Here is a 12,500-nt window from a genome sequence, read left to right on the forward strand (position 1 = left end):
CTCTTAGTGGTTAGCCATATTGAGATGGCTAGTATACCTTTTATATATTTATATATATATATATATATATATATATATATAATTATATATATATATATATGTGCCGGTGGCACATAAAGACACCATCCGAAGACCCGGCGACGTAGTCAGTCCACCTGTGCATACCTTCCCTCTTATGACACTTGTGAAGACCTGTTGAGGCAAGTGTGTGACACTTGTGAAGACCTGTTGAGGCAGAGGCAAGTGTGTGACACTTGTGGAGACCTGTTGAGGCAAGTGTGTGACCCTTGTGAAGACCTGTTGAGGCAAGTGAAAATCAAACCAAATCAAAATAGATGAACATCAATGGAATTTGTATCTTTGTGGTTCCAGTACCGGTGGCACACAAGAAAACCATCCGAACGTGGCCGCAGCCAGTACCGCATCGACTGGCCTCCGTGCTGTGGGCACAACAAACACCATCTGATCGTGGCCGTTCGCCAGCCTCATCTGGCACCTGTGTCGGTGGCACATAAAAACACCATCCGAAGACCCGGCGACGTAGTCAGTCCACCTGTGCATACCTTCCCTCTTATGACACTTGTGAAGACCTGTTGAGGCAAGTGTGTGACACTTGTGAAGACCTGTTGAGGCAGAGGCAAGTGTGTGACACTTTGTGAAGACCTGTTGAGGCAGAGGCAAGTGTGTGACACTTGTGGAGACCTGTTGAGGCAAGTGAAAATCAAATCAAATCAAATCAAAATAGATGAACATCAATGGAATTTGTATCTTTGTGGTACCAGTGCTGGTGGCACACAAGAAAACCATCCGAACATGGCCGTAGCCAGTACCGCATCGACTGGCCTCCGTACTGTGGGCACGCAACAAACACCATCCGATCGTGGCCGTTCGCCAGCCTCATCTGGCACCTGAGTCGGTGGCACATAAAAACACCATCCGAAGACCCGGCAAGACTAGTCAGGCCATAACCCGTGGCCCCTACCTGGGACGTAGTCAGTCCACCTGTGCATACCTTCCTTCTTGTGACACTTGTGAAGACCTGTTGAGGCAAGTGAAAATCAAATCAAATCAAAACAAATCAAAATAGATGAACATCAATGGAATTTGTATCTTTGTGGTACCAGTGCCGGTGGCACACAAGAAAATCATCCGAACGTGGCCGTAGCCAGTACCGCATAGACTGGCCTCCGTGCTTTGGGGACGTAACAAACACCATCCGATCGTGGCCGTCCGCCAGCCTCATCTGGCACCTGTGTCGGTGGCACATAAAAACACCATCCGAGCGTGGCCGTCTGCCAGCCTCGTCTGGCACCTGTGTCGGTGGCACATAAAAACACCATCCGAGCGTGGCCGTTTGCCAGCCTCGTCTGGCACCTGTGTCGGTGGCACATAAAATCACCCACTACACTCTCGGAGTGGTTGGCGTTAGGAAGGGCATCCAGCTGTAGAAACACTGCCAGATCTGACTGGCCTGGTGCAGCCTTCGGGCTCCCCAGACCCCAGTTGAACCGTCCAACCCATGCTAGCATGGAAAACGGACGCTAAATGATGATGATGATGATGATGATGACACACACACACACATATATACATATATGATCATCATCATTATCATCGTTTAACATCCATCTGCCATGCATGCATAGGTAGTACAGTTGACAGGAACCAGCCAGGTAGAAAAACTACCCTAGGCTGGTGTTTCTGTTTTGGCAGGGATTTTACGGCTGGATGCCCTTCCTAACACAGAGTGGACTCAGTGGCAGGGTAACCAAGTAACTTGCAAGACAAGGAATTATGTATATATATATATATATATATATATATATATATACATATTGTGTGTGTCTCCTTGTGACTGAGTGTGTCCTTCCACAATCACTTGACAACTGATGGTGGGTGTTTACATCCCCGCAACTTAGAAGTTCAGCAAAAGAGACCAATAGAATAAGTACTAGGGTCACAAAGAATAAGTTCTGGGGTCAATTTCTTCAACTAAAACCTTTTAAAACAGTGCACCAGTAAAAGAATATATATATATATATATATATATATATATATATATATATATATCAGTAATAATATAGGGTGAAATTAATTAATTTGGAATAATCATTAATTTCACCAAGTAGATTTCGGCATGTAAAAGCCCCATTCGAGGAAAGTTTAAGTAATACTAAGTAATTAAGGGTTTAGCAACGATTTGCCTCACCACACACCGAATTTAGAAATAGCAGTCAAAGAGTTATAGCTATTCTTTCTACTAAAAGGGAGATCTCAGTAAAACCACAGCGCTTGAAAGGCAAACACAGACAGGCAAGAGAGAAAGAAATGACGACAATCGATCATACAATATTAAGTCACCTATGGACGTACGTTTCGAAATTAAGTTTTAGGAAAGCATAAGAATTAGATAATTATGTCTTACCCAACTTCTTTTCTCATCAGCGTAGGACACTACAATTATGAATAATTGTATATTAAATTTCGAGGTACGAGATCTCCCTTTTAGTAGAAAGAATAGCTATAACTCTTTGACTGCTATTTCTAAATTCGGTGTGTGGTGAGGCAAATCGTTGCTAAACCCTATATATATATATATATATTATATATATATATATATATATATATATATATAGGTAGGTAGGTAGGTTAAGTAGGTAGGTATTTATTTATATGTGTGCATACTGCTCCAATTGTTGAAGCTGGTTGGTGATGCAAGTCACATGTTCAGTTTGCAGAAACAGGACTTTTCCCAGAACTAAATGGATATTTTCACATGTTGGTTCATTGCAATTCTTTTCAGCTGTATAACTGTTTCTTATTTTATCCTTTATACCAGAAATTCTAAAGTTCAGAAAAAAAAAATGAACTACACTTATTCAGTGAAAAAATTACTAATTTTGTTTGTATCTTATACCACTTTAGAATTAGTGCTCTTTATCGTATACTTCTTAATTATTGTGTTGTTGCTCATAAAGTAGTCTAATTCTGAACACAGTAATTGGTTCTGGCATCTGTTAATCATTAGTTCATAAATAGGTGAAATAACATTGTTATGTGCTGCTATTTTTATTTTAAATTTCCTTTTAACCGGTTGTTTCATTATAGTAGAAGAATAAACTCAAATTACTGAACAAAACAAAGCAAGAGCAAATTTACTTTCAAAAACTTGCCCAGAGGAAAATGAAATAATAAAGATGAAAGAAATAGTTGGATATCCTTGTTTTAAAACATGCTGAAGGCTTTTTTTTGTTGATCATTGGAAAGGTTCTTTTTTTATGCTATGACTGCTGTTTGGATACTTAACTGTAACAGTATAGTGTTTATAAATTTAAACTTCTTAGTAATAGTTATTTTGAGATCTATTTCCAGTATATTTTCTTAAACTTGGTGTAATTCAGATTATTTGGACCTTTCTTTAAACTCACGGTTTCATTTCATGTAATCATCATCATCATCATCATTATCATCATCATTATCATTATTATTATTATTATTACCTCTGCCTTAGTGGAAGTGGAGGTATTGTTTTCAGTCGTGTTTGTCTGTTTATTTGTCCATGGAAGAGATATTTAAAGAACTGCTGGATGGATTCAGATGAAACTTTCAGGGATGTTTGGCCTCATGACTGGCATAAACTGATTAGATTTTGGGATCAATCCAGTACTGAACAAGAATTCGGGATTATTTTTCCTGTTTTTTTATTTAATTTTTTTTTAGAGTAGTATGGTTAATTTTTAGTATTCTTATTTGTGAGAGCAGTCGAGTTTATTTAAAATATTCTTATTTTTAAAAATCATCTCTGATAAATAGTGGAAAGGACGTTGGTGTTGCCTTGGTGGAAGTTTGTGCTCTCATCGTCATCATCGTCGTCGTTGTCGTCGTCATCATCATCATCATCATCTTTATTATTATTATTATTATTATATTATTATTATTATTATTAAGGCAGTGAGCAGGCTGAATTGTTAGTATGTCAGACAAAATGTTTAGAAGCATTTCTTCTGGCTCTTTACAATCTGAGTTTAAATTCCAGCTCGGTTAACTTCACATTTTATCCTTTTTGGACCAATGAAATAAGTACAAGTTGAGCACAGGGGTCAATGTAATCAACTAGCTCCCCTGTCCCCCAAAATTTCAAGCCTTGTGTCTATAGCAGAAAGAATTATTATCAGTCCTAGTATTAATAATATTAATGTTATTCAGTAGTCGTATTTTTATTGCATTCTTTCACTGCACTACCAAAGCTAGCTCAGTGTGCCTTGGGTATGTACTGTGGTTTGTTTTGGTTTTTGTTATTTTTAATGCTTTGAAAGTGCTCTACAAAGGATGTATGTGGTGCCTAGCAATTCTATTTTCTGTATGTTATATATATTTCAAGTATTGGTGTTTTTGTTATGTATTTGTCTGTTTTTTTACCATACCTAAAATACACATTATTATAAGAATTGTGTCTGTCTTCAGGTTTTACATCCCAGTTATCTCTATTTTATCCCTTTCTTTTAGAGATACATTGTTATTGTTGTTGTTAATAATAATAATAATAATAATAATAATAATAATAATAATAATAATAATAACAATAATAATAATATAAAAAAATTTTTTTAATTTAAAAAATTTTTTAAAAATGAAAAAAAAATTTTTTTTTAATTAAAGAAATCTTACCTGTGAATTTGCATGTGTAATCTGGGAATGCATATAATGAGCTTCTCTGCCCTAGCTGTACGGAAAACATTCAGCGAGAAATGGAAGAAATTTCAAGAAAGAAGGAAAATAATAATAATAATAATAATAATGATACTTCACAATAAGTATTGCACATGATGTGTTAGATAGAGGCATGCTGCTATTAAACAACAGTCAAAATATCTGTAATTTCTTTCCTTTTTCAAGGGAACAGCTACAACAAGAATAAAATAAGTTAGGTATTCAGAAAAGCTATAATGAATGACTTGTTTGCATTGTTACCTACCTGTTTATAGCTTCCCCTTTTGCTATCATCGTTCGTAATATTTCTTTTTAACATATCCAATCAGTGACTTGATTTCCCTGAAGAATGTTACATGATTGACATTTTGGTTGTTGAATTCTCTGAGAAACCCTTACAGTAAAATTGGGATTATTAGCATCAGATTAAAAGAATTCTTTGGATGAGCAATATAAGCCAAAAGCATAACTTGAATAGAAACAAGTGAAGGATAAAACTAGAAATTTTGAGTATATGATAGTGGCAGTAAGAGAAACATCTAATGAGAATTTGTGCAGAAGAACAATAAAATAATATTAGACTGTTGTCAGTGAAGTAATAAGATATCTGTTCCTAATTACTGAGAAACAAATAGTAACTACACAATTTATGACATGCATTCACTTACAATTCCCAATGATTCTATCATATAAAGAATTTCTTCTCAGCAATTTCTTTATTCTTTTACAGGCTTCAGTCAATAGACTGAAGCTATGCTGATGCACTATATTCAAGGGTATCTTGTTGGTCATGTTAAACCCAGTGCTCATTTCAGAATGATACTTTGGTATTTATTTTATCAATGGCATAGGAGTGGGTGTGTGGTAAGTAGCTTGCTTACCAATGACATGGTTCCGGGTGTGTGGCACTGTGTGGCACCTTGGGCAAGTGTCTTCTACTATAGCCTCCAGCCAACCAAAGCCTTGTGAGTGGATTTGGTAGACGGAAACTGAAAGAAACCCGTCGTATATATGTATATATATATGTGTGTGTGTGTGTGTGTGTGTGTGTACGTGTGTATAAGTTTGTGTGTCTGTATTTGTCCCCCTCAACATCACTTGACAACCGATGCTGGTGTGTTTACGTCCCCATAACTTAGCGGTTCGGCAAAAGAGACTGATAGAATAAGTACTAGGCTTACAAAGAATAAGTCCCAGGGTCGATTTGCTCGACTAAAGGTGGTGCTCCAGCATAGCCACAGTCAAATGACTGAAACAAGTAAAAGAGTTAAAGAGTAAAGAGTAATGGCTATTTATTATTTCATGTTATTTAATAATCCTTTCTACTATAAGCACAAGGCCTGAAATTTAAGGGAGTTGGGTCTAATCGACTGGTACTTAATTTATCGACCTTAAAATGATGAAAGGTGAAGTTGACATCAACAGAATCTGAACTCAGAATGTAAAGACAGACAAAATGTTGTTAAGCATTTGATTCAGTATGCTAACAATTCTGCCTGCTTACCACGTTCATGTTATTTAATAACAAAATTCTCAGAGATTCTTTGTCTTGCAAGTTACTTGGTGACCCTGTCAGTGCAGGTGCCCCTTACAAAGCATCCACTCCACATTGTAAAGTGGTTGGCATTTGGAAGGGCATCCTGCTGTAAAAATACCATGCCAAAACTGACCATACTGTGCTGGTGCCACATAAAAGGAACTCAGTCCATCTTGCAGGGTTGTTGGTGTTAGGAAGGGTATCCAGCCATAAAAATCATGCCAAAACACACACAGAAGTCTGGTGCAGTCTTCTGTCTGGTCAGCTTCTGTCAAACTGTCCAACCCGAGCCAGCATGGAAGGTAGATGTTAGACGCTGGTGATGATGATGAAATGAAACACAATGTCTTGGGAGGTCATCTGGACACCTCATCTCCACTAACTCTTCACAGGTCTTACTGATCATTTTTTCTCCCTCCCCTACGAAATATGGGTAACCATGTTGCTCTTATTTCAAAAATCTGCTATGCTCCCAAACCTTCTCTTATACTTTCTCTTAAAGCTGACACCTCTCCCTCGGGGTTCATAGCCTTGAGAACTACATAGCGACCTCAATAGTGCAGGTGGCACAGAAAACGTAGCCAGTATTTGCTGTAAAGTGGTTGGCATTAGGAAGGATATAGAAACCATGCCAAAGCAGATACTGGAGCATGATGAAGTCCTGGGACCCATTGAATCATGTCAAACTGTCCAGCCTATGCCAGCATGAAACATGGGCATTAAATGATGACGATGATGATGATGATGATAATGACAATGACAATGATGATGACAATGATGACGACGACAATGATAATGATGATGATGATGACAATGATGATGACGATGACGACGACGCTGATGATGATGATGATGATGATGACGACGACGCTGATGATGATGATGATGATGATGACGACGACGACGATGATGAGGAGGATTATGAAACACTTTATATTCATAACGTTTTCATGTTAGCACAAATATTCCATAGACAGGTAAGCTCTTAGTGTAATTCTCAGGTATAATCAGCATGACAGTTGAAATGTTAAGTTAAATTCATAGTCTATCCCCATGGATTTCCATACGGTTTCTATCTATCCAGATTCTCTCATACAGCTTGGATCAATGTGAGGCTATGGTGACTGCACTTACCCAAAATTCTACAGGGCAATGAAACTCAAAAATTGAGAAGTGAAGCACTTACCCATGTTTAACAGACATTGGATTAGATCTATCTAGGCTTCTTTGTGTCACATATACACAGGGATGGGACAAAATAATGGAAACACCTAGCATTATAGCATCATAATTTTGAAATATCTATAAAACCGTCAAAAGCTTGTTTATTTTTAAGTCTTTTTATTTATCATTATTGTTGTTTATGTTTTGCTAAAATTGCTTTTTCTTTTCAGATATCATCAATAAAAGGTAATTAAAATTCATTAAAATGACAAATCTATCAGACTTTCAAAGAGATCAAATTGTTGGTTCTCGTATGACAGGTGCTAACATAATGAAAGCAGCCAGAATGTTTGGTGTATCAAGAAGTACTGTGTTGAAAGTAATGACAGCCTTTGAGAAAGAGGGAAAAACTTCCTAATCAAAGCAAAACTCCAGAAGAAAACCAAAACTTTCAGATAGAGACCGTTGGATTCTTACATGAATTGCTAGAAAGGATCACATAAGTACAGTTCCCAAAATTACTGCAGAGCTTAATGACCACCTCAAGAACTCAGTTTCCACAAAAACTGTTTGATGGGAGCTACACGAAGCTGGATTTCACAGGAAGGCTGGAATCAGAAAACCACTATTTCCAAAAACAAACACTGCAAAGCATTTGGAGTGGAGTAAAAACCTACAGAATTGGTCTCTGGAGCAGTGGAAGAATGTTATTTTCTTGGATGAGTCATCCTTTACCTTATTTCCGACAACTGGCTGCCTTTACGTATGGAGACAGCCAAAAGAAGCATTTGACCCAGACTGCCTTCTTCCAAATGTTAAACATGGAAGAGGATCTGTGATGATCTGGGGGGCTATATCTTGGAAATCTGCCAGCCCAATGGTTTCTCTTCATGGTAGAAATAATAGTCAAAACTACTTAAGCATTTTATTTCATCAAATTCATCCTATGGTTGCAGAACAGTTTCTGGGGGGAAATGCAATCCTTCAGGATGATAATGCACTAATTCACACAGCTAAAGTTGTTACTGAATTGCATGAGGAATATTCTAGTGAAGTTGAACATCTTATCTGGCTACCACTGTCCCCAGATCTCAATATTAGTGAATGTTTATGGTGCATTTAAAAAAAAAACAAGTAAGGAGTCATGTCCTCCACCATCATCACTACAAGAACTGGAGACTGTTTTAGCTGAAGAATGGACAAAAATTCCCTTGGAAATAATTCAAACTTTGTATGAGTCCATACCTCGTAGAATTCAAGCTGTAATTACTGCCAAAGGTGGTCCTACCCAATATTAAAATAAATTTGTTTGAAATTTTAATGTTTCCACTATTTTGTCCAACCCCTGTGTGTGTGTGTATATATATATATATATATATATATTTGGTGTCACATAAAGAGCATTTAGCACACTCTGTAAAGTGGTTGGCATTAGGAAGGGCATCCAGCTATAAAAACAATGCCAAATCAGACTGGAACCTGGTGCAGCTCTCCTACTTGCCAGCTCTATTCAAACTGTCCATTGCATGCCAGCATAAAAAACAGATGCCAAATGATGATGAAGGCTATGATAATGATGATGATGATATATGTATGTATGCATGCAAGTATATATACATATACATACATAAATATGTGTGTGTGTGTATATGATATAAATATTGGCAAAGGAGCCTATAAGTTGGTGCTTTCAAACAAAAATACTTTATAGTATTTGGTTATTTGTAGCGCTTGTTTTTTTTTTACAGATGCTGCATTATAAATCTCACCTTCGTTCATTATGGTGATCAGCCTCTTGGATCAATGATCAGCCTATTCAAAATCTATAATCAACAACAACAGTCTTTACCAAATGCTTGAGATAAAATAAAATATAAAACAACACAATTGGGCCAAGATGGTTAAATAGATAAAGTATAAGATTACTTACATATTTTGATTCTAAGGGAAATTTATCTTGCTTCCTCCTCATGCTATAAAATAACTGCTAAGCACAGATTATACAAAGGCCAAGATTTAGTTAATTTATTTTTTAGCACATAACATTCTAGATATTTGCTGTAGGACATAAAAATGTAATACAGGTGTGATACAGGATTAGAACAACAGAAGAATATTAGGAAGATCTGATCGGAGGCAATAACTTGTTATCGAGAGAAAAGAACGATATCAGCTTTTTGTTCCAGCTTAGTAATAAACTTGCCAATAAACCACACATAAATATCATGGCTGCCTTTTTTAAAACTCAGATCAATCTGTTAAAAATATACCAGCAAACAGGCATGTGTGTATATTTGTGTGTGAGTGTGTGTGTGTTTGTATGTATGTGTGTGTGTGTGTGTGCATGCACGTGCGTACATACATATATGCATGTATGTGTGTGTATATATATATATATATATATATATATATGATATATATATAAAGGCTGCGAGTTGGCAGAAACATTAGTATGCCAGGCGAAATGCTTAGCGGTATTTCGTGTGTTTTTACGTTCTGAGTTCAAATTCCACTGAGGTCAACTTTGCCTTTCATCCTTTCAGGGTTGATAAATTAAGTACCAGTTGTGTACTGGGATTGATCTAATTGATTGGCCCCTCCTCAAAAATTTTGGGTCTTGTGCCTAGTGTAGAAAAGGATACATATGTATGTGCATATATAAATTGGATGGATGGATGGATGGATGGATGGATGGATGGATGGATGGATGGATGGATGGATGGATGGATGGATGGATGGATGGATGGATGGATGGATGGATGGATGGATGGATGGATGGATGGATGGATGGATGGATGGATGGATGGATGGATTTGGGTGGGTGGGTGGTAGGGTTGGGTGGGTTTAACAAGTGATGTAAAGCACACTGCTAACACAGTAGAACAAGGTGTTGACTTATAAGAACATTTTATCAGGTCATCCCATAAGTTCTGTCCGAATTTTGAATAAAGAAAACAAGTGATCAAATGTTATACTTAATTGAAATTTAATCATCAATGTACTTTCCATGATCATCTATGACTTCCTTCCATCTATTTGTAAGATTTTCAATCCCATCAATGCAAAGCTCTTTTGGTTTCAAAGTGAAGAACTTGAAAATGTCAATTTCGACCTTCTCCTGGCTTGTGAAAGTCATGTCCCCCAAATGATTCTGTAAACTACAAAACGAATGGTAGTCTGAAGGAGCAAGATCAGGAGAATAAGGTGGATGAGGAATTTTTTCCCAACCAAGTTCTTCAATCTTCTGTGATGTGATGTTTGCAGTGTGGGATTGCACATTGTCCTGATGAAACATCACTCTTTTTTGATTCACTAATGCAGGTCTTTTTTTCTTTAAAGCTTGGTTCAAACACTCTAATTGCTGACAGTAGACTTGAGCATTGGTTGTTGCATTAGATGGTAACAATTCAAAGTGAATTACTCCTTTGCAATCCCACCAGATAGAGAGAAGAACCTTTTTTCCATGACGTTCCCTTCTCTATGTGGTTGAACTTTTTCCCTTTTACCAAGCCACTGTTTATGATGTTTAACATTTCGATAGAATGATCCATTTTTTGTCACCAATCACAAGTCTATCCAAAAAGTGTGAAATGAGTGCGCGAGAATGGAGATAAGAACAGATGTCAACTCGGGATTTGTGGTTGCTTTCAGAATATTCATGAGGCACCAATTTTCCAAGTTTAGGAATCTTTCCAAGTTGTTGCAGATGACGATGAACAGTGGTATGGTTTGCACTAAGCTTTATTTTGAATTCTTCAACTGATAATGCAGGATTTTCTTCAAGTAATGCCTCAAGGAGCTTATCATCAAACTCAACTGATGTCCTGTTCAATCTTCATCTTCAAGGCCGAAATCTCCACTTCTGAATTTTGCAAACCATCTTCTGCAAGTTCTTTCATTCAAGCATTCTTTCCCATAAACTGAGTGTATGTTTCGAGTCACTTCGGCTGCAGAGTTTCCTTTTTTGTACTCATAAAGCATTATGTACCTTAAATGCTCTTTGGATACTTCCACGTTAGAAAGGGTTTTAATCAAAGAAATTTTTATTCTATTATTCTTTAAAATAATATTTGATTAGTTTAAATGTACATAAATGCATAAAAATAATTTTTAATTCCATTAGACATTCTAAAATACTATTAAATTTTATTCAATTTTAAAAAGGTAAAATCGGACAGAACTTATGGGATAAGCTGATATATACACTATAGTGTAATTATGATTATATAACAAAATACCACGTCTTTACAAGTCATTAATATTTATGTACTAGCTTTCAGTATTGTGTTTAGTATGTAAAATAAGTATATCCAGTGATGTCACACCGCTGTATTTAATGGCTATTTAAGCAATGTGTTTGTGGATGATTAAGGGGTTAGACGGGTACTGATGAAGGAGCAAAATATGGCATATATGCTCATTACCCTTTTTTCATCTTTGATCGCATTGTTTGTCTATATCTGACATCTTGGATACAAAATGCCGCAACAAAATTCAATACTGGCTATTATTCCTATAGAATATCTAAGCACCCAGTACACTCTGTAAAGGGGTTGGTGTCAGGAAGGACATCCAACTCTAGAAACCATGCCAAAAAAGACAAATGGAGCCTGGACAGCCGTTCAGCTGCTCTGCTTCTGTCAAATCATCCAACCCACACCAGCATGAAAAACAGATGTTAAATGATGATGATTATGATAATGATGATGATAATCTTAACAAATGATGTATGTTCATATTATTTCTCCTTCTTTCATACACACATATATGTATAAACTGATGTGTATAACATAATGTATATAAACAAATGCAGAATGGTGAAAACTGTAATATTTTGTTTCAGAGAAAATTCTCTTTTGGGATTTTAGTGTAACAAACACAGAACTCACTCAGAATGACATCAGTGCTTCATTAGACACAGGTGTTTTGGTCTGATTTGGTCTGATTTGACTTCCTTAATGACAAACACCTCTAGACCTTATGAGCTAAGTTGGAATTTTCTTTCCAATATAGAACAAGGAGCCATCTAATCATAGCTAGAAGAAAAAAGAGGAAACAGTTTCACAAAAGAACTTTTAAGTAAATAAAC

The sequence above is a fragment of the Octopus sinensis genome, linkage group LG7 (assembly GCF_006345805.1).
Source record: "Octopus sinensis linkage group LG7, ASM634580v1, whole genome shotgun sequence".
Lineage (NCBI taxonomy): Eukaryota > Metazoa > Mollusca > Cephalopoda > Octopoda > Octopodidae > Octopus > Octopus sinensis.